At 57.9% G+C, this 22,742-nt stretch overlaps 7 non-coding genes and 5 pseudogenes across 7 annotated transcripts; all 12 read right to left on the minus strand.

The window, feature by feature from the left end:
• Positions 1–461: 461 nt before the first annotated feature.
• LOC145427054 (5S ribosomal RNA) lies at positions 462–580 on the minus strand. Its single transcript, XR_013907778.1, has one exon. It is a non-coding gene; the product is annotated as a 5S ribosomal RNA (ribosomal RNA).
• A 1,216-nt stretch (positions 581–1,796) lies between these two features.
• On the minus strand, positions 1,797–1,915 carry LOC145427437 (5S ribosomal RNA; annotated as a pseudogene).
• Positions 1,916–2,810: 895 nt separating this feature from the next.
• Positions 2,811–2,929, minus strand: LOC145426617 (5S ribosomal RNA). The gene has a single exon (XR_013907327.1). It is a non-coding gene; the product is annotated as a 5S ribosomal RNA (ribosomal RNA).
• A 1,374-nt stretch (positions 2,930–4,303) lies between these two features.
• On the minus strand, positions 4,304–4,422 carry LOC145427086 (5S ribosomal RNA). Its single transcript, XR_013907810.1, has one exon. It is a non-coding gene; the product is annotated as a 5S ribosomal RNA (ribosomal RNA).
• A 1,095-nt stretch (positions 4,423–5,517) lies between these two features.
• On the minus strand, positions 5,518–5,636 carry LOC145426796 (5S ribosomal RNA). Its single transcript, XR_013907514.1, has one exon. It is a non-coding gene; the product is annotated as a 5S ribosomal RNA (ribosomal RNA).
• Positions 5,637–7,516: 1,880 nt separating this feature from the next.
• On the minus strand, positions 7,517–7,635 carry LOC145427387 (5S ribosomal RNA; annotated as a pseudogene).
• Positions 7,636–10,310: 2,675 nt separating this feature from the next.
• LOC145426685 (5S ribosomal RNA) lies at positions 10,311–10,429 on the minus strand. The gene has a single exon (XR_013907396.1). It is a non-coding gene; the product is annotated as a 5S ribosomal RNA (ribosomal RNA).
• A 1,851-nt stretch (positions 10,430–12,280) lies between these two features.
• On the minus strand, positions 12,281–12,389 carry LOC145427470 (5S ribosomal RNA; annotated as a pseudogene).
• Positions 12,390–13,484: 1,095 nt separating this feature from the next.
• On the minus strand, positions 13,485–13,603 carry LOC145426322 (5S ribosomal RNA). The gene has a single exon (XR_013907032.1). It is a non-coding gene; the product is annotated as a 5S ribosomal RNA (ribosomal RNA).
• Positions 13,604–17,495: 3,892 nt separating this feature from the next.
• LOC145427415 (5S ribosomal RNA) lies at positions 17,496–17,604 on the minus strand (annotated as a pseudogene).
• A 2,438-nt stretch (positions 17,605–20,042) lies between these two features.
• Positions 20,043–20,161, minus strand: LOC145426686 (5S ribosomal RNA). Its single transcript, XR_013907397.1, has one exon. It is a non-coding gene; the product is annotated as a 5S ribosomal RNA (ribosomal RNA).
• A 1,851-nt stretch (positions 20,162–22,012) lies between these two features.
• Positions 22,013–22,121, minus strand: LOC145427471 (5S ribosomal RNA; annotated as a pseudogene).
• Between the last annotated feature and the right edge of the window lie 621 nt (positions 22,122–22,742).

Below are 22,742 nucleotides of genomic sequence, written 5' to 3' on the forward strand. Positions count from 1 at the left end.
AAGTGGCCTCAGCCAGAGCCACAGGGTCTGGTGTGATATGAGTGGCCTGAGCAAGAGCCACAGGCCCTGGTGTGGTGTAAGTGGCCTCAGCCAGCAGCCACAGGCCCTGGTGTGGTGTGGGTGGCCTCAGCCAGCAGCCACAGGCCCTTGGTGTGGTGTAAGTCGCCTCATCCAGCAGCCACAGGCCCTGATGTGGTGTAAGTGGCCTCAGCCAGAGCCACAGGCCCTGGTGTGGTGTAAGTGGCCTCAGCCAGAGCCACAGGCCCTGATGTGGTGTAAGTGGCCCCAGCCGGTCACTCAGGCCCTGGTGTGGTGTAGGTGGCATCAGCTAGCAGCACAAGACATTGGAAAACAGCCAAAAGCAGTGTCGTTAATGTGCCCTCATTAATGGGCAGCTGCTGTTGGTCTTTTAATACACCCCTTCTCTGGATCAAAAGCGGTTCAATGACATGAAAATGAAAGGCTTACAGCACCAGGTATTCCCAGGCAGTCTCCCATCCAAGTACTAACCAAGCCCAGCCCTTCTTAGCTTCCGAGATCAGACGAGGTCGGGCGTGCTCAGGGTGGTATGGCCGTAAGCTGCTGGCCCCAGCACAATGTCTCAATTTATGGATTCAACTGATTAGGTGGCAAGTACCTGAAGTTACGAAGACAATCCTATAACCATACCTGCATGTTTGCATAATACCCTAACCCAAAGGCTCAGTTTGGCATTTATCTAACAGCACAGGCCCTGGATTGTTGAAGATGGCCTCAGGAACCAGCACAGGGCCTGGTGTGTTGTACATGGCCACAGCAAGCAGCACAGGGCCTGGTTTGGTGAAGATGGCCTCGGCCAGAAGCACAGGGTCTGGTGTGATATGAGTGGCCTGAGCAAGAGCCACAGGCCCTGGTGTGGTGTAAGTGGCCTCAGCCAGCAGCCACAGGCCCTGGTGTGGTGTGGGTGGCCTCAGCCAGCAGCCACAGGCCCTTGTGTGGTGTAAGTGGCCTCAGCCAGCAGCCACAGGCCCTGGTGTGGTGTAAGTGACCTCAGCCAGTGCCACAGGCCCTGGTGTGGTGTAATTGGCCTCAATAGCAACTAAGGCCCTGGTGTTGTGTATGTGGCCTCAGCCAGCAGCCACAGGCCCTGGTGTGGTGTAAGTGGCCTCAATAGCAACTAATGCCCTGGTGTGGTGTAAGTGGCCTCAGCCAGCAGCCACAGGCACTGGTGTGGTGTAAGTGCCCTCAGCCAGCAGCCACAGGCCCTGGTGTGGTGTAAGTGGCATGAGCAAGAGCCACAGGCACTGGTGTGGTGTAAGTGGCCTCAGCCAGAAGCCACAGGCACTGGTGTGGTGTAAGTGCCCTCAGCCAGCAGCCACAGGCCCTGGTGTGGTGTAAGTGGCCTCAGCCAGCAGCCACAGGCCCTGGTGTGGTGTAAGTGGCCTCAGCCAGCAGCCACAGGCCCTGGTGTGGTGTAAGTGGCCTGAGCAAGAGCCACAGACCCTGGTGTGGTGTAATTGGCCTCAATAGCAACTAATGCCCTGGTGTGGTGTAAGTGGCCTCAGCCAGCAGCCACAGGCCCTGGTGTGGTGTAAGTGGCCTCAGCCAGCAGCCACAGGACCTGATGTGGTGTAAGTGGCCCCAGCCGGTCACTCAGGCCCTGGTGTGGTGTAGGTGGCATCAGCTAGCAGCACAAGACATTGGAAAACAGCCAAAAGCAATGTCGTTAATGTGCCCTCATTAATGGGCAGCTGCTTTTGGTCTTTTAATACACCCCTTCTCTGGATCAAAAGCGGTTCAAAGACATGAAAATGAAAGGCTTACAGCACCTGGTATTCCAAGGAAGTCTCCCATCCAAGTACTAACCAAGAACAGCCCTGCTTAGCTTCCGAGATCAGACGTGGTCGGGCATGCTCAGGGTGGTATGGCCCTAAGCTGCTGGCCACAGCACAATGTCTCAATTTATGGATTCAAGTGATTAGGTGGCAAGTACCTGGAGTTACGAAGACAATCCTATAACCATACCTGCATGTTTGCATAATACCCTAACCCAAAGGCTCAGTTTAGCATTTATCCAACAGCACAGGCCCTGGATTGTTGAAGATGGCCTCAGGAACAAGAACAGGGCCTGGTGTGTTGTACATGGTCACAGCTAGCAGCACAGGGCCTGGTTTGGTGAAGATGGCCTCGGCCAGAAGCACAGGGCCTGGTGTGATATGAGTGGCCTGAGCAAGAGCCACAGGCCCTGGTGTGGTGTAAGTGGCCTGAGCAAGAGCCACAGGCCCTGGTGTGGTGTAAGTGGCCTCAGCCAGAGCCACAGGCCCTGGTGTGGTGTAAGTGGCCTCAGAAGCAAATAAGGCCGTGGTGTGGTGTAAGTGGCCTCAGCCAGAGCCACAGGCCCTGGTGTGGTGTAAGTGGCCTCAATAGCAACTAAGGCCCTGGTGTTGTGTAAGTGGCCTCATCCAGCAGCCACAGGCCTTGGTGTGGTGTAAGTCGCCTCATCCAGCAGCCACAGGCCCTGGTGTGGTGTAAGTGGCCTGAGCAAGAGCCACAGACCCTGGTGTGGTGTAATTGGCCTCAATAGCAAGTAAGGCCCTGGTGTGGTGTAGGTGGCCTCAGCCAGCAGCCACAGGCCCTGGTGTGGTGTAAGTGGCCCCAGCCGGTCACTCTGGCCCTGGTGTGGTGTAAGTGGCATCAGCTAGCAGCACAAGACATTGGAAAACAGCCAAAAGCAATGTCGTTAATGTGCCCTCATTAATGGGCAGCTGCTTTTGGTCTTTTAATACACCCCTTCTCTGGATCAAAAGCGGTTCAATGACATGAAAATGAAAGGCTTACAGCACTAGGTATTCCAAGGAAGTCTCCCATCCAAGTACTAACCAAGCCCAGCCCTGCTTAGCTTCCGAGATCAGACGAGGTCGGGCGTGCTCAGGGTGGTATGGCCGTAAGCTGCTGGCCCCAGCACAATGTCTCAATTTATGGATTCAACTGATTAGGTGGCAAGTACCTGAAGTTACGAAGACAATCCTATAACCATACCTGCATGTTTGCATAATACCCTAACCCAAAGGCTCAGTTTAGCATTTATCCAACAGCACAGGCCCTGGATTGTTGAAGATGGCCTCAGGAACCAGAACAGGGCCTGGTGTGTTGTACATGGCCACAGCTAGCAGCACAGGGCCTGGTTTGGTGAAGATGGCCTCGGCCAGAAGCACAGGGCCTGGTGTGATATGAGTGGCCTGAGCAAGAGCCACAGGCCCTGGTGTGGAGTAAGTGGCCTGAGCAAGAGCCACAGGCCCTGGTGTGGTGTAAGTGGCCTGAGCAAGAGCAACAGGCCCTGGTGTGGTGTAATTGGCCTCAATAGCAACTAAGGCCCTGGTGTGGTGTATGTGGCCTCAGCCAGCAGCCACAGGCCCTGGTGTGGTGTAAGTGGCCTCAGAAGCAAAAAAGGCCATGGTGTTGTGTATGTGGCCTCAGCCAGCAGCCACAGGCCCTTGGTGTGGTGTAAGTGGCCTCAGCCAGCAGCCACAGGCCCTGGTGTGGTGTAGGTGGCCTCAGCCAGCAGCCACAGGCCCTTGGTGTGGTGTAAGTCGCCTCATCCAGCAGCCACAGGCCCTGATGTGGTGTAAGTGGCCTCAGCCAGAGCCACAGGGTCTGGTGTGATATGAGTGGCCTGAGCAAGAGCCACAGGCCCTGGTGTGGTGTAAGTGGCCTCAGCCAGCAGCCACAGGCCCTGGTGTGGTGTGGGTGGCCTCAGCCAGCAGCCACAGGCCCTTGGTGTGGTGTAAGTCGCCTCATCCAGCAGCCACAGGCCCTGATGTGGTGTAAGTGGCCTCAGCCAGAACCACAGGCCCTGGTGTAGTGTAAGTGGCCTCAGCCAGTGCCACAGGCCCTGGTGTGGTGTAAGTGGCCTGAGCAAGAGCCACAGACCCTGGTGTGGTGTAATTGGCCTCAATAGCAACTAATGCCCTGGTGTGGTGTAGGTGGCCTCAGCCAGCAGCCACAGGCCCTGGTGTGGTGTAAGTGGCCTCAGCCAGCAGCCACAGGCCCTGGTGTGGTGTAAGTGGCCTCAGCCAGAGCCACAGGCCCTGATGTGGTGTAAGTGGCCTCAGCCAGCAGCCACAGGCCCTGATGTGGTGTAAGTGGCCCCAGCCGGTCACTCAGGCCCTGGTGTGGTGTAGGTGGCATCAGCTAGCAGCACAAGACATTGGAAAACAGCCAAAAGCAGTGTCGTTAATGTGCCCTCATTAATGGGCAGCTTCTTTTGGTCTTTTAATACACCCCTTCTCTGGATCAAAAGCGGTTCAATGACATGAAAAAGAAAGGCTTACAGCACCAGGTATTCCCAGGTAGTCTCCCATCCAAGTACTAACCAAGCCCAGCCATGCTTATCTTCCGAGATCAGACGAGGTCGGGCGTGCTCAGGGTGGTATGGCCGTAAGCTGCTGGCCCCAGCACAATGTCTCAATTTATGGATTCAACTGATTAGGTGGCAAGTACCTGAAGTTACGAAGACAATCCTTTAACCATACCTGCATGTTTGCATAATACCCTAACCCAAAGGCTCAGTTTAGCATTTATCTAACAGCACAGGCCCTGGATTGTTGAAGATGGCCTCAGGAACAAGCACAGGGCCTGGTGTGTTGTACATGGCCACAGCAAGAAGCACAGGGCCTGGTTTGGTGAAGATGGCCTCGGCCAGAAGCACAGGGCCTGGTGTGATATGAGTGGCCTGAGCAAGAGCCACAGGCCCTGGTGTGGTGTAAGTGGCCTGAGCAAGAGCCACAGGCCCTGGTGTGGTGTAAGTGGTCTCAGCCAGCAGCCACAGGCCCTGGTGTGGTGTAGGTGGCCTCAGCCAGCAGCCACAGGCCCTTGTGTGGTGTAAGTGGCCTCAGCCAGCAGCCACAGGCCCTGGTGTGGTGTAAGTGGCCTGAGCAAGAGCCACAGACCCTGGTGTGGTGTAATTGGCCTCAATAGCAACTAAGGCCCTGGTGTGGTGTAGGTGGCCTCAGCCAGCAGCCACAGGCCTTGGTGTGGTGTAAGTGGCCTCAGCCAGAGCCACAGGCCCTGATGTGGTGTAAGTGGCCCCAGCCGGTCACTTAGGCCCTGGTGTTGTGTAGGTGGCATCAGCTAGCAGCCACAGGCCCTGGTGTGGTGTAAGTGGCCTCAGCCAGAGCCACAGACCCTGGTGTGGTGTAATTGGCCTCAATAGCAACTAAGGCCCTGGTGTGGTGTAGGTGGCCTCAGCCAGCAGCCACAGGCCCTGGTGTGGTGTAAGTGGCCTCAGCCAGCAGCCACAGGCCCTGGTGTGGTGTAAGTGGCCTCAGCCAGAGCCACAGGCCCTGATGTGGTGTAAGTGGCCCCAGCCGGTCACTCAGGCCCTGGTGTGGTGTAGGTGGCATCAGCTAGCAGCACAAGACATTGGAAAAGAGCCAAAAGCAGTGTCGTTAATGTGCCCTCATTAATGGGCAGCTGCTTTTGGTCTTTTAATACACCCCTTCTCTGGATCAAAAGCGGTTCAATGACATGAAAATGAAAGGCTTACAGCACCAGGTATTCCAAGGAAGTCTCCCATCCAAGTACTAACCAAGCCCAGCCCTGCTTAGCTTCCGAGATCAGACGAGGTCGGGCGTGCTCAGGGTGGTATGGCCGTAAGCTGCTGGCCCCAGCACAATGTCTCAATTTATGGATTCAAGTGATTAGGTGGCAAGTACCTGAAGTTACGAAGACAATCCTATAACCATACCCGCATGTTTGCATAATACCCTAACCAAAAGGCTCAGTTTAGCATTTATCCAACAGCACAGGCCCTGGATTGTTGAAGATGGCCTCAGGAACCAGAACAGGGCCTGGTGTGTTGTACATGGCCACAGCTAGCAGCACAGGGCCTGGTTTGGTGAAGATGGCCTCGGCCAGAAGCACAGGGCCTGGTGTGATATGAGTGGCCTGAGCAAGAGCCACAGGCCCTGGTGTGGTGTAAGTGGCCTGAGCAAGAGCCACAGGCCCTGGTGTGGAGTAAGTGGCCTGAGCAAGAGCCACAGGCCCTGGTGTGGTGTAAGTGGCCTGAGCAAGAGCCACAGGCCCTGGTGTGGTGTAATTGGCCTCAATAGCAACTAAGGCCCTGGTGTGGTGTATGTGGCCTCAGCCAGCAGCCACAGGCCCTGGTGTGGTGTAAGTGGCCTGAGAAGCAAATAAGGCCGTATTGTGGTGTATGTGGCCTCAGCCAGGAGCCACAGGCCCTGGTGTGGTGTAAGTGGCCTGAGCAAGAGCCACAGACCCTGGTGTGGTGTAAGTGGCCTCAGCCAGCAGCCACAGGCCTTGGTGTGGTGTAAGTCGCCTCAGCCAGAAGCCACAGGCACTGGTGTGGTGTAAGTGGCCTCAGCCAGCAGCCACAGGCCCTGGTGTGGTGTAAGTGGCCTCATCCAGAGCCACAGGCCCTGGTGTGGTGTAAGTGGCCTCAGAAGCAAATAAGGCCGTGGTGTGGTGTAAGTGGCCTCAGCCAGAAGCCACAGGCACTGGTGTGGTGTAAGTGGCCTCAGCCAGCAGCCACAGGCCCTGGTGTGGTGTAAGTGACTTCAGCCAGTGCCACAGGCCCTGGTGTGGTGTAAGTGGCCTGAGCAAGAGCCACCGACCCTGGTGTGGTGTAATTGGCCTCAATAGCAACTAATGCCCTGGTGTGGTGTAGGTGGCCTCAGCCAGCAGCCACAGGCCCTGGTGTGGTGTAAGTGGCCTCAGCCAGTGCCACAGGCCCTGGTGTGGTGTAAGGGGCCTCAATAGCAACTAATGCCCTGGTGTGGTGTAAGTGGCCTCAGCCAACAGCCACAGGCACTGCTGTGGTGTAAGTGCCCTCAGCCAGCAGACATAGGCCCTGGTGTGGTGTAAGTGGCCTCAGCCAGCAGCCACAGGCCCTGGTGTGGTGTAAGTGGCCTCAGCCAGCAGCCACAGGCCATGGTGTGGTGTAAGTGGCCTCAGCCAGCAGCCACAGGCCCTGGTGTGGTGTAAGTGGCCTCAGCCAGTGCCACAGGCCCTGGTGTGGTGTAAGTGGCCTGAGCAAGAGTCACAGACCCTGGTGTGGTGTAATTGGCCTCAATAGCAACTAATGCCCTGGTGTGGTGTAGGTGGCCTCAGCCAGCAGCCACAGGCCCTGGTGTGGTGTAAGTGGCCTCAGCCAGCAGCCCCAGGCCCTGGTGTGGTGTAAGTGGCCTGAGCAAGAGCCACAGACCCTGGTGTGGTGTAATTGGCCTCAATAGCAACTAATGCCCTGGTGTGGTGTAAGTGGCCTCAGCCCGCAGCCACAGGCCCTGGTGTGGTGTAAGTGGCCTCAGCCAGCAGCCACAGGCCCTGATGTGGTGTAAGTGGCCCCAGCCGGTCACTCAGGCCCTGGTGTGGTGTAGGTGGCATCAGCTAGCAGCACAAGACATTGGAAAACAGCCAAAAGCAATGTCGTTAATGTGCCCTCATTAATGGGCAGCTGCTTTTGGTCTTTTAATACACCCCTTCTCTGGATCAAAAGCGGTTCAATGACATGAAAATGAAAGGATTATAGCACCAGGTATTCCCAGGCAGTCTCCCATCCAAGTACTAACCAAGCCCAGCCCTGCTTAGCTTCCGAGATTAGACGAGGTCGGGCGTGCTCAGGGTGGTATGGCCGTAAGCTGCTGGCCCCAGCACAATGTCTCAATTTATGGATTCAACTGATTAGGTGGCAAGTACCTGAAGTTACGAAGACAATCCTTTAACCATACCTGCATGTTTGCATAATACCCTAACCCAAAGGCTCAGTTTAGCATTTATCTAACAGCACAGGCCCTGGATTGTTGAAGATGGCCTCAGGAACCAGCACAGGGCCTGGTGTGTTGTACATGGCCACAGCAAGAAGCACAGGGCCTGGTTTGGTGAAGATGGCCTCGGCAAGAAGCGCAGGGCCTGGTGTGATGTGAGTGGCCTGAGCAAGAGCCACAGGCCCTGGTGTGGTGTAAGTGGCCTCAGCCAGAAGCCACAGGCACTGGTGTGGTGTAAGTGGCCTCAGCCAGCAGACACAGGCCCTGGTGTGGTGTAAGTGGCCTCAGCCAGCAGCCACAGGCCCTGGTGTGGTGTAAGTGGCCTCAGCCAGCAGCCACAGGCCCTGGTGTGGTGTAAGTGGCCTCAGCCAGCAGCCACAGGCCCTGGTGTGGTGTAAGTGGCCTCAGCCAGCAGCCACAGGCCCTGGTGTGGTGTAAGTGGCCTCAGCCAGAGCCACAGGCCCTGGTATAGTGTAAGTGGCCTCAACCAGTGCCACAGGCCCTGGTGGGGTGTAAGTGGCCTGAGCAAGAGCCACAGACCCTGGTGTGGTGTAATTGGCCTCAATAGCAACTAATGCCCTGGTGTGGTGTAGGTGGCCTCAGCCAGCAGCCACAGGCCCTGGTGTGGTGTAAGTGGCCTCAGCCAGTGCCACAGGCCCTGGTGTGGTGTAAGGGGCCTCAATAGCAACTAATGCCCTGGTGTGGTGTAGGTGGCCTCAGCCAGCAGCCACAGGCCCTGGTGTGGTGTAAGTGGCCTCAGCCAGTGCCAAAGGCCCTGATGTGGTGTAAGTGGCCTCAATAGCAACTAATGCCCTGGTGTGGTGTAAGTGGCCTCAGCCAGCAGCCACAGGCACTGGTGTGGTGTAAGTGGCCTCAGCCAGCAGCCACAGGCCCTGGTGTGGTGTAAGTGGCCTCAGCCAGCAGCCACAGGCCCTGGTGTGGTGTAAGTGGCCTGAGCCAGCAGCCACAGGCCCTGGTGTGGTGTATGTGGCCTCAGCCAGAAGCCACAGGCACTGGTGTGGTGTAAGTGCCCTCAGCCAGCAGCCACAGGCCCTGGTGTGGTGTAAGTGACCTCAGCCAGCAGCCACAGGCCCTGGTGTGGTGTAAGTGGCCTCAGCCAGCAGCCACAGGCCCTGGTGTGGTGTAAGTGGCCTCAGCCAGTGCCACAGGCCCTGGTGTGGTGTAAGTGGCCTGAGCAAGAGCCACAGACCCTGGTGTGGTGTAATTGGCCTCAATAGCAACTAATGCCCTGGTGTGGTGTAGGTGGCCTCAGCCAGCAGCCACAGGCCCTGGTGTGGTGTAAGTGGCCTCAATAGCAACTAATGCCCTGGTGTGGTGTAGGTGGCCTCAGCCAGCAGCCACAGGCCCTGGTGTGGTGTAAGGGGCCTCAATAGCAACTAATGCCCTGGTGTGGTGTAAGTGGCCTCAGCCAGCAGCCACTGGCACTGGTGTGGTGTAAGTGGCCTCAGCCAGCAGCCACAGGCCCTGGTGTGGTGTAAGTGGCCTCAGCCAGCAGCCACAGGCCCTGGTGTGGTGTAAGTGGCCTGAGCCAGCAGCCACAGGCCCTGGTGTGGTGTAAGTGGCCTCAGCCAGAAGCCACAGGCACTGGTGTGGTGTAAGTGCCCTCAGCCAGCAGCCACAGGCCCTGGTGTGGTGTAAGTGACCTCAGCCAGCAGCCACAGGCCCTGGTGTGGTGTAAGTGGCCTCAGCCAGCAGCCACAGGCCCTGGTGTGGTGTAAGTGGCCTCAGCCAGTGCCACAGGCCCTGGTGTGGTGTAAGTGGCCTGAGCAAGAGTCACAGACCCTGGTGTGGTGTAATTGGCCTCAATAGCAACTAATGCCCTGGTGTGGTGTAGGTGGCCTCAGCCAGCAGCCACAGGCCCTGGTGTGGTGTAAGTGGCCTCAGCCAGTGCCACAGGCCCTGGTGTGGTGTAAGTGGCCTGAGCAAGAGCCACAGGCCCTGGTGTGGTGTAAGTGGCCTCAGCCAGCAGCCACAGGCCCTGGTGTGGTGTAAGTGGCCTGAGCAAGAGCCACAGGCCCTGGTGTGGTGTAAGTGGCCTCAGCCAGAAGCCACAGGCACTGGTGTGGTGTAAGTGCCCTCAGCCAGCAGCCACAGGCCCTGGTGTGGTGTAAGTGACCTCAGCCAGCAGCCACAGGCCCTGGTGTGGTGTAAGTGGCCTCAGCCAGCAGCCACAGGCCCTGGTGTGGTGTAAGTGGCCTCAGCCAGTGCCACAGGCCCTGGTGTGGTGTAAGTGGCCTGAGCAAGAGTCACAGACCCTGGTGTGGTGTAATTGGCCTCAATAGCAACTAATGCCCTGGTGTGGTGTAGGTGGCCTCAGCCAGCAGCCACAGGCCCTGATGTGGTGTAAGTGGCCCCAGCCGGTCACTCAGGCCCTGGTGTGGTGTAGGTGGCATCAGCTAGCAGCACAAGACATTGGAAAAGAGCCAAAATCAATGTCGTTAATGTGCCCTCATTAATGGGCAGCTGCTTTTGGTCTTTTAATACACCCCTTCTCTGGATCAAAAGCGGTTCAATGACATGAAAATGAAAGGCTTACAGCACCAGGTATTCCCAGGTAGTCTCCCATCCAAGTACTAACCAAGCCCAGCCCTGCTTAGCTTCCGAGATCAGACGAGGTCGGGCATGCTCAGGGTGGTATGGCCGTAAGCTGCTGGCCCCAGCACAATGTCTCAATTTATGGATTCAACTGATTAGGTGGCAAGTACCTGAAGTTACGAAGACAATCCTTTAACCATACCTGCATGTTTGCATAATACCCTAACCCAAAGGCTCAGTTTAGCATTTATCTAACAGCACAGGCCCTGGATTGTTGAAGATGGCCTCAGGAACCAGCACAGGGCCTGGTGTGTTGTACATGGCCACAGCTAGCAGCACAGGGCCTGGTTTGGTGAAGATGGCCTCGGCCAGAAGCGCAGGGCCTGGTGTGATGTGAGTGGCCTGAGCAAGAGCCACAGGCCCTGGTGTGGTGTAAGTGGCCTCAGCCAGCAGCCACAGGCCCTGGTGTGGTGTAAGTGGCCTCAGCCAGCAGCCACAGGCCCTGGTGTGGTGTAAGTGGCCTGAGCCAGCTGCCACAGGCCCTGGTGTGGTGTAAGTGGCCTCAGCCAGAAGCCACAGGTACTGGTGTTGTGTAAGTGCCCTCAGCCAGCAGCCACAGGCCCTGGTGTGGTGTAAGTGACCTCAGCCAACAGCCACAGGCCCTGGTGTGGTGTAAGTGGCCTCAGCCAGCAGCCACAGGCCCTGGTGTGGTGTAAGTGGCCTCAGCCAGTGCCACAGGCCCTGGTGTGGTGTAAGTGGCCTGAGCAAGAGTCACAGACCCTGGTGTGGTGTAATTGGCCTCAATAGCAACTAATGCCCTGGTGTGGTGTAGGTGGCCTCAGCCAGCAGCCACAGGCCCTGGTGTGGTTTAAGTGGCCTCAGCCAGTGCCACAGGCCCTGGTGTGGTGTAAGTGGCCTGAGCAAGAGCCACAGGCCCTGGTGTGGTGTAAGTGGCCTCAGCCAGCAGCCACAGGCCCTGGTGTGGTGTAAGTGGCCTCAGCCAGCAGCCACAGGCCCTGGTGTAGTGTAAGTGGCCTCAGCCAGTGCCACAGGCCCTGGTGTGGTGTAAGTGGCCTGAGCAAGAGCCACAGACCCTGGTGTGGTGTAAGTGGCCTCAATAGCAACTAATGCCCTGGTGTGGTGTAGGTGGCCTCAGCCAGCAGCCACAGGCCCTGGTGTGGTGTAAGTGGCCTCAGCCAGCAGCCACAGGCCCTGGTGTGGTGTAAGTGACCTCAGCCAGCAGCCACAGGCCCTGGTGTGGTGTAAGTGGCCTCAGCCAGCAGCCACAGGCACTGGTGTGGTGTAAGTGGCCTCAGCCAGCAGCCACAGGCCCTGGTGTGGTGTAAGTGGCCTGAGCCAGCAGCCACAGGCCCTGGTGTGGTGTAAGTGGCCTCAGCCAGAAGCCACAGGCACTGGTGTGGTGTAAGTGCCCTCAGCCAGCAGCCACAGGCCCTGGTGTGGTGTAAGTGACCTCAGCCAGCAGCCACAGGCCCTGGTGTGGTGTAAGTGGCCTCAGCCAGCAGCCACAGGCCCTGGTGTGGTGTAAGTGGCCTCAGCCAGTGCCACAGGCCCTGGTGTGGTGTAAGTGGCCTGAGCAAGAGTCACAGACCCTGGTGTGGTGTAATTGGCCTCAATAGCAACTAATGCCCTGGTGTGGTGTAGGTGGCCTCAGCCTGCAGCCACAGGCCCTGATGTGGTGTAAGTGGCCTCAGCCAGCAGCCACAGGCCCTGGTGTGGTGTAAGTGGCCTCAGCCAGCAGCCACAGGCCCTGATGTGGTGTAAGTGGCCCCAGCCGGTCACTCAGGCCCTGGTGTGGTGTAGGTGGCATCAGCTAGCAGCACAAGACATTGTAAAACAGCCAAAAGCAATGTCGTTAATGTGCCATCATTAATGGGCAGCTGCTTTTGGTCTTTTAATACACCCCTTCTCTGGATCAAAAGCGGTTCAATGACATGAAAATGAAAGGCTTACAGCACCAGGTAGTCTCCCATCCAAGTACAAACCAAGCCCAGCCCTGCTTAGCTTCCGAGATCAGACGAGGTCGGGCGTGCTCAGGGTGGTATGGCCGTAAGCTGCTGGCCCCAGCACAATGTCTCAATTTATGGATTCAACTGATTAGGTGGCAAGTACCTGAAGTTACGAAGACAATCCTTTAACCATACCTGCATGTTTGCATAATACCCTAACCCAAAGGCTCAGTTTAGCATTTATCTAACAGCACAGGCCATGGATTGTTGAAGATGGCCTCAGGAACCAGCACAGGGCCTGGTGTGTTGTACATGGCCACAGCTAGCAGCACAGGGCCTGGTTTGGTGAAGATGGCCTCGGCCAGAAGCGCAGGGCCTGGTGTGATGTGAGTGGCCTGAGCAAGAGCCACAGGCCCTGGTGTGGTGTAAGTGGCCTCAGCCAGAAGCCACAGGCACTGGTGTGGTGTAAGTGGCCTCAGCCAGCAGCCACAGGCCCTGGTGTGGTGTAAGTGGCCTCAGCCAGCAGCCACAGGCCCTGGTGTGGTGTAAGTGGCCTCAGCCAGCAGCCACAGGCCCTGGTGTGGTGTAAGTGGCCTCAGCCAGAGCCACAGGCCCTGGTGTGGTGTAAGTGGCCTCAGCCACTGCCACAGGCCCTGGTGTGGTGTAAGTGGCCTGAGCAAGAGCCAAAGACCCTGGTGTGGTGTAATTGGCCTCAATACCAACTAATGCCCTGGTGTGGTGTAGGTGGCCTCAATAGCAACTAATGCCCTGGTGTGGTGTAAGTGGCCTCAGCCAGCAGCCACAGGCCCTGGTGTGGTGTAAGTGGCTTGAGCAAGAGCCACAGACCCTGGTGTGGTGTAATTGGCCTCAATAGCAACTAAGGCCCTGGTGTGGTGTAGGTGGCCTCAGCCAGCAGCCACAGGCCCTGGTGTGGTGTAAGTGGCCTCAGCCAGCAGCCACAGGCCCTGGTGTGGTGTAAGTGGCCTCAGCCAGCAGCCACAGGCCCTGATGTGGTGTAAGTGGCCCCAGCCGGTCACTCAGGCCCTGGTGTGGTGTAGGTGGCATCAGCTAGCAGCACAAGACATTGGAAAACAGCCAAAAGCAATGTCGTTAATGTGCCCTCATTAATGGGCAGCTGCTTTTGGTCTTTTAATACACCCCTTCTCTGGATCAAAAGCGGTTCAGTGACATGAAAATGAAATGCTTACAGCACCAGGTATTCCCAGGCGGTCTCCCATCCAAGTACTAACCAAGCCCAGCCCTGCTTAGCTTCCGAGATCAGACGAGGTCGGGCGTGCTCAGGGTGGTATGGCCGTAAGCTGCTGGCCCCAGCACAATGTCTCAATTTATGGATTCAACTGATTAGGTGGCAAGTACCTGAAGTTACGAAGACAATCCTTTAACCATACCTGCATTTTTGCATAATACCCTAACCCAAAGGCTCAGTTTAGCATTTATCTAACAGCACAGGCCCTGGATTGTTGAAGATGGCCTCAGGAACCAGCACAGGGCCTGGTGTGTTGTACATGGCCACAGCAAGCAGCACAGGGCCAGGTTTGGTGAAGATGGCCTCGGCCAGAAGCACAGGGTCTGGTGTGATATGAGTGGCCTGAGCAAGAGCCACAGGCCCTGGTGTGGTGTAAGTGGCCTCAGCCAGAAGCCACAGGCCCTGGTGTGGTGTAGGTGGCCTCAGCCAGCAGCCACAGGCCCTTGTGTGGTGTAAGTGGCCTCAGCCAGCAGCCACAGGCCCTGGTGTGGTGTAAGTGGCCTCAGCCAGCAGCCACAGGCCCTGGTGTGGTGTAATTGGCCTCAATAGCAACTAAGGCCCTGGTGTGGTGTAAGTGGCCTCAGCCAGCAGCCACAGGCCCTGGTGTGGTGTAAGTGGCCTCAGCCAGTGCCACAGGCCCTGGTGTGGTGTAAGGGGCCTCAATAGCAACTAATGCCCTGGTGTGGTGTAAGTGGCCTCAGCCAGCAGCCACAGGCACTGGTGTGGTGTACGTGCCCTCAACAAGCAGCCACAGGCCCTGGTGTGGTGTAAGTGGCCTCAGCCAGCAGCCACAGGCCCTGGTGTGGTGTAAGTGGCCTCAGCCAGCAGCCACAGGCCCTGGTGTGGTGTAAGTGGCCCAAGCAAGAGCCACAGGCCCTGGTGTGGTGTAAGTGGCCTCAGCCAGAAGCCACAGGCACTGGTGTGGTGTAAGTGCCCTCAGCCAGCAGCCACAGGCCCTGGTGTGGTGTAAGTGACCTCAGCCAGCAGCCACAGGCCCTGGTGTGGTGTAAGTGGCCTCAGCCAGCAGCCACAGGCCCTGGTGTGGTGTAAGTGGCCTCAGCCAGTGCCACAGGCACTGGTGTGGTGTAAGTGGCCTGAGCAAGAGTCACAGACCCTGGTGTGGTGTAATTGGCCTCAATAGCAACTAATGCCCTGGTGTGGTGTAGGTGGCCTCAGCCAGCAGCCACAGGCCCTGGTGTGTTGTAAGTGGCCTCAGTCAGTGCCACAGGCCCTGGTGTGGTGTAAGTGGCCTGAGCAAGAGCCACAGACCCTCGTGTGGTGTAATTGGCCTCAATAGCAACTAATGCCCTGGTGTGGTGTAAGTGGCCTCAGCCAGCAGCCACAGGCCCTGGTGTGGTGTAAGTGGCCTCAGAAGCAAATAAGGCCGTATTGTGGTGTATGTGGCCTCAGCCAGGAGCCACAGGCCCTGGTGTGGTGTAAGTGGCCTGAGCAAGAGCCACAGACCCTGGTGTGGTGTAAGTGGCCTCAGCCAGCAGCCACAGGCCTTGGTGTGGTGTAAGTCGCCTCAGCCAGAAGCCACAGGCACTGGTGTGGTGTAAGTGGCCTCAGCCAGCAGCCACAGGCCCTGGTGTGGTGTAAGTGGCCTGAGCAAGAGCCACAGGCCCTGGTGTGGTGTAATTGGCCTCAATAGCAACTAAGGCCCTGGTGTGGTGTAAGTGGCCTCATCCAGAGCCACAGGCCCTGGTGTGGTGTAAGTGGCCTCAGAAGCAAATAAGGCCGTGGTGTGGTGTAAGTGGCCTCAGCCAGAAGCCACAGGCACTGGTGTGGTGTAAGTGGCCTCAGCCAGCAGCCACAGGCCCTGGTGTGGTGTAAGTGACTTCAGCCAGTGCCACAGGCCCTGGTGTGGTGTAAGTGGCCTGAGCAAGAGCCACCGACCCTGGTGTGGTGTAATTGGCCTCAATAGCAACTAATGCCCTGGTCTGGTGTAGGTGGCCTCAGCCAGCAGCCACAGGCCCTGGTGTGGTGTAAGTGGCCTCAGCCAGTGCCACAGGCCCTGGTGTGGTGTAAGGGGCCTCAATAGCAACTAATGCCCTGGTGTGGTGTAAGTGGCCTCAGCCAACAGCCACAGGCACTGGTGTGGTGTAAGTGCCCTCAGCCAGCAGCCATAGGCCCTGGTGTGGTGTAAGTGGCCTCAGCCAGCAGCCACAGGCCCTGGTGTGGTGTAAGTGGCCTGAGCAAGAGCCACAGGCACTGGTGTGGTGTAAGTGCCCTCAGCCAGCAGCCACAGGCCCTGGTGTGGTGTAAGTGGCCTCAGCCAGCAGCCACAGGCCCTGGTGTGGTGTAAGTGGCCTCAGCCAGCAGCCACAGGCCATGGTGTGGTGTAAGTGGCCTCAGCCAGCAGCCACAGGCCCTGGTGTGGTGTAAGTGGCCTCAGCCAGCAGCCACAGGCCCTGGTGTGGTGTAAGTGGCCTCAGCCAGAGCCACAGGCCCTGGTATAGTGTAAGTGGCCTCAACCAGTGCCACAGGCCCTGGTGGGGTGTAAGTGGCCTGAGCAAGAGCCACAGACCCTGGTGTGGTGTAATTGGCCTCAATAGCAACTAATGCCCTGGTGTGGTGTAGGTGGCCTCAGCCAGCAGCCACAGGCCCTGGTGTGGTGTAAGTGGCCTCAGCCAGTGCCACAGGCCCTGGTGTGGTGTAAGGGGCCTCAATAGCAACTAATGCCCTGGTGTGGTGTAGGTGGCCTCAGCCAGCAGCCACAGGCCCTGGTGTGGTGTAAGTGGCCTCAGCCAGTGCCAAAGGCCCTGATGTGGTGTAAGTGGCCTCAATAGCAACTAATGCCCTGGTGTGGTGTAAGTGGCCTCAGCCAGCAGCCACAGGCACTGGTGTGGTGTAAGTGGCCTCAGCCAGCAGCCACAGGCCCTGGTGTGGTGTAAGTGGCCTCAGCCAGCAGCCACAGGCCCTGGTGTGGTGTAAGTGGCCTGAGCCAGCAGCCACAGGCCCTGGTGTGGTGTATGTGGCCTCAGCCAGAAGCCACAGGCACTGGTGTGGTGTAAGTGCCCTCAGCCAGCAGCCACAGGCCCTGGTGTGGTGTAAGTGACCTCAGCCAGCAGCCACAGGCCCTGGTGTGGTGTAAGTGGCCTCAGCCAGCAGCCACAGGCCCTGGTGTGGTGTAAGTGGCCTCAGCCAGTGCCACAGGCCCTGGTGTGGTGTAAGTGGCCTGAGCAAGAGTCACAGACCCTGGTGTGGTGTAATTGGCCTCAATAGCAACTAATGCCCTGGTGTGGTGTAGGTGGCCTCAGCCAGCAGCCACAGGCCCTGGTGTGGTGTAAGTGGCCTCAGCCAGTGCCACAGGCCCTGGTGTGGTGTAAGTGGCCTGAGCAAGAGCCACAGGCCCTGGTGTGGTGTAAGTGGCCTCAGCCAGCAGCCACAGGCCCTGGTGTGGTGTAAGTGGCCTGAGCAAGAGCCACAGGCCCTGGTGTGGTGTAAGTGGCCTCAGCCAGAAGCCACAGGCACTGGTGTGGTGTAAGTGCCCTCAGCCAGCAGCCACAGGCCCTGGTGTGGTGTAAGTGACCTCAGCCAGCAGCCACAGGCCCTGGTGTGGTGTAAGTGGCCTCAGCCAGCAGCCACAGGCCCTGGTGTGGTGTAAGTGGCCTCAGCCAGTGCCACAGGCCCTGGTGTGGTGTAAGTGGCCTGAGCAAGAGTCACAGACCCTGGTGTGGTGTAATTGGCCTCAATAGCAACTAATGCCCTGGTGTGGTGTAGGTGGCCTCAGCCAGCAGCCACAGGCCCTGATGTGGTGTAAGTGGCCCCAGCCGGTCACTCAGGCCCTGGTGTGGTGTAGGTGGCATCAGCTAGCAGCACAAGACATTGGAAAAGAGCCAAAATCAATGTCGTTAATGTGCCCTCATTAATGGGCAGCTGCTTTTGGTCTTTTAATACACCCCTTCTCTGGATCAAAAGCGGTTCAATGACATGAAAATGAAAGGCTTACAGCACCAGGTATTCCCCCATCCAAGTACTAACCAAGCCCAGCCCTGCTTAGCTTCCGAGATCAGACGAGGTCGGGCGTGCTCAGGGTGGTATGGCCGTAAGCTGCTGGCCCCAGCACAATGTCTCAATTTATGGATTCAACTGATTAGGTGGCAAGTACCTGAAGTTACGAAGACAATCCTTTAACCATACCTGCATGTTTGCATAATACCCTAACCCAAAGGCTCAGTTTAGCATTTATCTAACAGCACAGGCCCTGGATGTTGAAGATGGCCTCAGGAACCAGCACAGGGCCTGGTGTGTTGTACATGGCCACAGCTAGCAGCACAGGGCCTGGTGTGATGTGAGTGGCCTGAGCCAGAAGCCACAGGCACTGGTGTGGTGTAAGTGGCCTCAGCCAGCAGCCACAGGCCCTGGTGTGGTGTAAGTGGCCTCAGCCAGCAGCCACAGGCCCTGGTGTGGTGTAAGTGGCCTCAGCCAGCAGCCACAGGCCCTGGTGTGGTGTAAGTGGCCTCAGCCAGAGCCACAGGTCCTGGTGTGGTGTAAGTGGCCTCAGCCAGTGCCACAGGCCCTGGTGTGGTGTAAGTGGCCTCAGCCAGAAGCCACAGGCCCTGGTGTGGTGTAAGTGGCCTCAGCCAGCAGCCACAGGCCCTGGTGTGGTGTAAGTGGCCTCAGCCAGAGCCACAGGTCCTGGTGTGGTGTAAGTGGCCTCAGCCAGTGCCACAGGCCCTGGTGTGGTGTAAGTGGCCAAAGCAAGAGCCACAGACCCTGGTGTGGTGTAATTGGCCTCAATAGCAACTAATGCCCTGGTGTGGTGTAGGTGGCCTCAGCCAGCAGCCACAGGCCCTGGTGTGGTGTAAGTGGCCTCAATAGCAACTAATGCCCTGGTGTGGTGTAAGTGGCCTCAGCCAGCAGCCACAGGCCCTGGTGTGGTGTAAGTGGCCTGAGCCAGCAGCCACAGGCCCTGGTGTGGTGTATGTGGCCTCAGCCAGAAGCCACAGGCACTGGTGTGGTGTAAGTGCCCTCAGCCAGCAGCCACAGGCCCTGGTGTGGTGTAAGTGACCTCAGCCAGCAGCCACAGGCCCTGGTGTGGTGTAAGTGGCCTCAGCCAGCAGCCACAGGCCCTGGTGTGGTGTAAGTGGCCTCAGCCAGTGCCACAGGCCCTGGTGTGGTGTAAGTGGCCTGAGCAAGAGCCACAGACCCTGGTGTGGTGTAATTGGCCTCAATAGCAACTAATGCCCTGGTGTGGTGTAGGTGGCCTCAGCCAGCAGCCACAGGCCCTGGTGTGGTGTAAGTGGCCTCAATAGCAACTAATGCCCTGGTGTGGTGTAGGTGGCCTCAGCCAGCAGCCACAGGCCCTGGTGTGGTGTAAGGGGCCTCAATAGCAACTAATGCCCTGGTGTGGTGTAAGTGGCCTCAGCCAGCAGCCACTGGCACTGGTGTGGTGTAAGTGGCCTCAGCCAGCAGCCACAGGCCCTGGTGTGGTGTAAGTGGCCTCAGCCAGCAGCCACAGGCCCTGGTGTGGTGTAAGTGGCCTGAGCCAGCAGCCACAGGCCCTGGTGTGGTGTAAGTGGCCTCAGCCAGAAGCCACAGGCACTGGTGTGGTGTAAGTGCCCTCAGCCAGCAGCCACAGGCCCTGGTGTGGTGTAAGTGACCTCAGCCAGCAGCCACAGGCCCTGGTGTGGTGTAAGTGGCCTCAGCCAGCAGCCACAGGCCCTGGTGTGGTGTAAGTGGCCTCAGCCAGTGCCACAGGCCCTGGTGTGGTGTAAGTGGCCTGAGCAAGAGTCACAGACCCTGGTGTGGTGTAATTGGCCTCAATAGCAACTAATGCCCTGGTGTGGTGTAGGTGGCCTCAGCCAGCAGCCACAGGCCCTGGTGTGGTGTAAGTGGCCTCAGCCAGTGCCACAGGCCCTGGTGTGGTGTAAGTGGCCTGAGCAAGAGCCACAGGCCCTGGTGTGGTGTAAGTGGCCTCAGCCAGCAGCCACAGGCCCTGGTGTGGTGTAAGTGGCCTGAGCAAGAGCCACAGGCCCTGGTGTGGTGTAAGTGGCCTCAGCCAGAAGCCACAGGCACTGGTGTGGTGTAAGTGCCCTCAGCCAGCAGCCACAGGCCCTGGTGTGGTGTAAGTGACCTCAGCCAGCAGCCACAGGCCCTGGTGTGGTGTAAGTGGCCTCAGCCAGCAGCCACAGGCCCTGGTGTGGTGTAAGTGGCCTCAGCCAGTGCCACAGGCCCTGGTGTGGTGTAAGTGGCCTGAGCAAGAGTCACAGACCCTGGTGTGGTGTAATTGGCCTCAATAGCAACTAATGCCCTGGTGTGGTGTAGGTGGCCTCAGCCAGCAGCCACAGGCCCTGATGTGGTGTAAGTGGCCCCAGCCGGTCACTCAGGCCCTGGTGTGGTGTAGGTGGCATCAGCTAGCAGCACAAGACATTGGAAAAGAGCCAAAATCAATGTCGTTAATGTGCCCTCATTAATGGGCAGCTGCTTTTGGTCTTTTAATACACCCCTTCTCTGGATCAAAAGCGGTTCAATGACATGAAAATGAAAGGCTTACAGCACCAGGTATTCCCAGGTAGTCTCCCATCCAAGTACTAACCAAGCCCAGCCCTGCTTAGCTTCCGAGATCAGACGAGGTCGGGCATGCTCAGGGTGGTATGGCCGTAAGCTGCTGGCCCCAGCACAATGTCTCAATTTATGGATTCAACTGATTAGGTGGCAAGTACCTGAAGTTACGAAGACAATCCTTTAACCATACCTGCATGTTTGCATAATACCCTAACCCAAAGGCTCAGTTTAGCATTTATCTAACAGCACAGGCCCTGGATTGTTGAAGATGGCCTCAGGAACCAGCACAGGGCCTGGTGTGTTGTACATGGCCACAGCTAGCAGCACAGGGCCTGGTTTGGTGAAGATGGCCTCGGCCAGAAGCGCAGGGCCTGGTGTGATGTGAGTGGCCTGAGCAAGAGCCACAGGCCCTGGTGTGGTGTAAGTGGCCTCAGCCAGCAGCCACAGGCCCTGGTGTGGTGTAAGTGGCCTCAGCCAGCAGCCACAGGCCCTGGTGTGGTGTAAGTGGCCTGAGCCAGCTGCCACAGGCCCTGGTGTGGTGTAAGTGGCCTCAGCCAGAAGCCACAGGTACTGGTGTTGTGTAAGTGCCCTCAGCCAGCAGCCACAGGCCCTGGTGTGGTGTAAGTGACCTCAGCCAACAGCCACAGGCCCTGGTGTGGTGTAAGTGGCCTCAGCCAGCAGCCACAGGCCCTGGTGTGGTGTAAGTGGCCTCAGCCAGTGCCACAGGCCCTGGTGTGGTGTAAGTGGCCTGAGCAAGAGTCACAGACCCTGGTGTGGTGTAATTGGCCTCAATAGCAACTAATGCCCTGGTGTGGTGTAGGTGGCCTCAGCCAGCAGCCACAGGCCCTGGTGTGGTTTAAGTGGCCTCAGCCAGTGCCACAGGCCCTGGTGTGGTGTAAGTGGCCTGAGCAAGAGCCACAGGCCCTGGTGTGGTGTAAGTGGCCTCAGCCAGCAGCCACAGGCCCTGGTGTGGTGTAAGTGGCCTCAGCCAGCAGCCACAGGCCCTGGTGTAGTGTAAGTGGCCTCAGCCAGTGCCACAGGCCCTGGTGTGGTGTAAGTGGCCTGAGCAAGAGCCACAGACCCTGGTGTGGTGTAAGTGGCCTCAATAGCAACTAATGCCCTGGTGTGGTGTAGGTGGCCTCAGCCAGCAGCCACAGGCCCTGGTGTGGTGTAAGTGGCCTCAGCCAGCAGCCACAGGCCCTGGTGTGGTGTAAGTGACCTCAGCCAGCAGCCACAGGCCCTGGTGTGGTGTAAGTGGCCTCAGCCAGCAGCCACAGGCACTGGTGTGGTGTAAGTGGCCTCAGCCAGCAGCCACAGGCCCTGGTGTGGTGTAAGTGGCCTGAGCCAGCAGCCACAGGCCCTGGTGTGGTGTAAGTGGCCTCAGCCAGAAGCCACAGGCACTGGTGTGGTGTAAGTGCCCTCAGCCAGCAGCCACAGGCCCTGGTGTGGTGTAAGTGACCTCAGCCAGCAGCCACAGGCCCTGGTGTGGTGTAAGTGGCCTCAGCCAGCAGCCACAGGCCCTGGTGTGGTGTAAGTGGCCTCAGCCAGTGCCACAGGCCCTGGTGTGGTGTAAGTGGCCTGAGCAAGAGTCACAGACCCTGGTGTGGTGTAATTGGCCTCAATAGCAACTAATGCCCTGGTGTGGTGTAGGTGGCCTCAGCCTGCAGCCACAGGCCCTGATGTGGTGTAAGTGGCCTCAGCCAGCAGCCACAGGCCCTGGTGTGGTGTAAGTGGCCTCAGCCAGCAGCCACAGGCCCTGATGTGGTGTAAGTGGCCCCAGCCGGTCACTCAGGCCCTGGTGTGGTGTAGGTGGCATCAGCTAGCAGCACAAGACATTGGAAAACAGCCAAAAGCAATGTCGTTAATGTGCCATCATTAATGGGCAGCTGCTTTTGGTCTTTTAATACACCCCTTCTCTGGATCAAAAGCGGTTCAATGACATGAAAATGAAAGGCTTACAGCACCAGGTAGTCTCCCATCCAAGTACAAACCAAGCCCAGCCCTGCTTAGCTTCCGAGATCAGACGAGGTCGGGCGTGCTCAGGGTGGTATGGCCGTAAGCTGCTGGCCCCAGCACAATGTCTCAATTTATGGATTCAACTGATTAGGTGGCAAGTACCTGAAGTTACGAAGACAATCCTTTAACCATACCTGCATGTTTGCATAATACCCTAACCCAAAGGCTCAGTTTAGCATTTATCTAACAGCACAGGCCATGGATTGTTGAAGATGGCCTCAGGAACCAGCACAGGGCCTGGTGTGTTGTACATGGCCACAGCTAGCAGCACAGGGCCTGGTTTGGTGAAGATGGCCTCGGCCAGAAGCGCAGGGCCTGGTGTGATGTGAGTGGCCTGAGCAAGAGCCACAGGCCCTGGTGTGGTGTAAGTGGCCTCAGCCAGAAGCCACAGGCACTGGTGTGGTGTAAGTGGCCTCAGCCAGCAGCCACAGGCCCTGGTGTGGTGTAAGTGGCCTCAGCCAGCAGCCACAGGCCCTGGTGTGGTGTAAGTGGCCTCAGCCAGCAGCCACAGGCCCTGGTGTGGTGTAAGTGGCCTCAGCCAGAGCCACAGGCCCTGGTGTGGTGTAAGTGGCCTCAGCCACTGCCACAGGCCCTGGTGTGGTGTAAGTGGCCTGAGCAAGAGCCAAAGACCCTGGTGTGGTGTAATTGGCCTCAATACCAACTAAT

This window comes from Astatotilapia calliptera, chromosome 3 (genome assembly GCF_964374335.1).
Source record: "Astatotilapia calliptera chromosome 3, fAstCal68.1, whole genome shotgun sequence".
Lineage (NCBI taxonomy): Eukaryota > Metazoa > Chordata > Actinopteri > Cichliformes > Cichlidae > Astatotilapia > Astatotilapia calliptera.